The following is a 2541-nucleotide window of genomic DNA, read 5'->3' as shown; positions in this document are numbered from 1 at the left end:
TTGAAAGCAAGGAAGCAAGCTAAAGAGAGGGGAGAGTGATGTGAGCAACTGAGTCTCCACCACCCCACTATTTATAGAAAATAGGGGGGGGGGGGGGGAAGACCTCGCCCCTGCCCGGAAGATCAAAATTTTTGGGATACATCTGGACTCAAAACTTCGCACGGTTTTAGCCAAAGTAACCCTGATAGATTTCCAAACACAACTGTACATTTTGATGTGACAGATATTTACAGAAAGGATCTCAAACATCAATCGAATCAAACCAGCTTCGGAAAAATATTCTCAGAATCAGACAAGATTTTCACAGGATATTCCAGACATCACCACGACTTGCAAGGTTTGGTTTTCAGACCAAAATCTTAATCAAAAGTGTTGAAATTGGGGTCCATGAGCTTGGACCTTGATCAACCGCGATCTCTCAAAGGGGGCAAACTATTGAACATGATTTTATCATCAAGCTCTAGGAAATTCCGCTACGAATTAAACACTGTGACAATCAGCTTGATCAAATGTCGTGTGGGCCTCGAGTGGACTCCCGAAAGCCTAAAAACCCCAAAAATCAAGCCAAAAGGGCAGGGCAGTAATTTGCCCTAATCGATGCCACCTCCTTGCCGCTGGCACCGATCAACCCCCAAATGGTATCGACGATAGCTAACACCAGTACCAACACTGACATGGTCGATACTGACTAGGGGCTTTAGCAGCCTATAAATATGGCACTCCACCCTCATTTCAAGCACCTCTTGTTGCTTGATAGAGCACTTCTCAAGCATCAACAACTCTATCTCTCCCTTGTGAACAATTCTAAGGCTATATAGTCTAACTTTGCTCTTCTTCGTTAGTTGAGCCAAAGCCCAACTTGGTCCTCAAAAATCGATCATTTCGATTTTCCATCACACTTTGATCTTCCTAAGATCAAAGCTACTAGTTAATTAGTTCATTATTAATTAATCTAAGGATTAATTAATAATCCATTAATTAACAATATTACTATATTAGGGTCCTCGTACCATCCTTTACTATCTTGGAGCAAGATTCGACCTCCTTGGTCGTTTACAACCGTGATGCTATACAGCCGCACGCTCGCACCACCCGACCTTTAAACCCCTCCCCCTAGGGTATAAACACTCAAACTCAATATTTATTAATTAAGCTCGTTCCATCTAGCACCTTATAAACTGTCAAGCTCGGTCCATCAAGCACACAAGGCCCGATTCGTCCGATAAAATCGAAAAAAACTAGTTTTCAACCCTAAGCTCGATCCGTTCGGCACCCTATAGCCCACTCGTGCACCCTCAAAACCCTACCATCCTAATTGATGGTAGAAGTTTGTGCACCCTGATCCTCATACAAATGAGGTACGAAGGCATACCTACAGATTTCAGCCGAAGCAGTGGGGCCCCAACCGAACTGACCGGTTGGAATTTAAGTGAATATGTTGCACGACCTAGAATCCTCGATAAATGAGGCTAAAGTCAATCTCCCCTCCGAAATACACTTTTAATGTTTGTCTATGATTGCCATGCATTTTTAGTATGCTCATGCATTTTATAACTGTCATCCACGCAAACAAGTAATTTGATTGCTCGATTAAACCCAAACCATTAATTCATACGGAAAGAAGCTAAAAACCTAGTCCCTGAATCCAATGATTCGAGGCTAGTGCATTTTATCCTAAAAGGCAAATTAAAAATGGAGTTCATCATGGGGTTTTTTCCTTAATCTTTTCCCCGAAAATAAAAACAAATTAAGGTGGTGAGTCTAACATATCACACACCATCAAAGCGCTCTAAGAGCCAACCCGAGATCACATAAGCATTAAACCGAGCCATAATCACAACAAAAAGGAACTATAAGGAGTTCCTCCCAGTTTTCGTGATGAACCGACCAATTGGCCCGTTCGGATTAAAGACTCCGTCCTTTGGATATCTTTTACATCGGTGCTTAGTTGGGGGCGCAAAGTCCTTAGTTTTTAAGTCTTTGAAAAATAAATCGTCCTCACATGCTAATTCACATTTTGTTCAAAATGTTATTCGTTTCAATAAATTAGCTTATAATAAAAAGAATTCTTCTATTAATCCTTGTGATGCTTGTTTTTCTAGTGAGATGCATAATTTCCTTTTCCAAATTCTACTTTTCAAGCTACACAGCCGCTTCAATTAATTTGTTCTTATGTGTGGGGACCCTCACCAGTACCATCAGTTGAGTGTTATCATTACTATGTTTTGTTCTATGATCATTAAAACAAATATTCATGGATCTATTTTTTAAAATAAAAATCTGATGTTTTACCAACTTTTGTTGAATTTCGCCAACTTGTGGAAATATATTTTAATTTATCTATTAAAATATTCTATGTGTGAATACCCAAATTTTAAGGCTCAGAAAGCCTGTTTTCCCGGACTGCAAACAGTCCGGCCGGACCGGAGGCTATTTCGGAAGTTCACCGAAAATATGTCAATATGGTACTTAAAACGTCCGGAATGTCGCGAGGATCGCGGAACAGGTCCCGGAATATTTTTCAGAGGTCCGAAACTCCAA

Source organism: Jatropha curcas, chromosome 7 (assembly GCF_041381405.1).
Source record: "Jatropha curcas cultivar XTBG-Jc1 chromosome 7, XTBG_Jcur_1.0, whole genome shotgun sequence".
NCBI lineage: Eukaryota > Viridiplantae > Streptophyta > Magnoliopsida > Malpighiales > Euphorbiaceae > Jatropha > Jatropha curcas.
The sequence above is the reverse complement of the archived record's forward strand: the minus strand, read 5'-3'. Positions refer to the sequence as shown.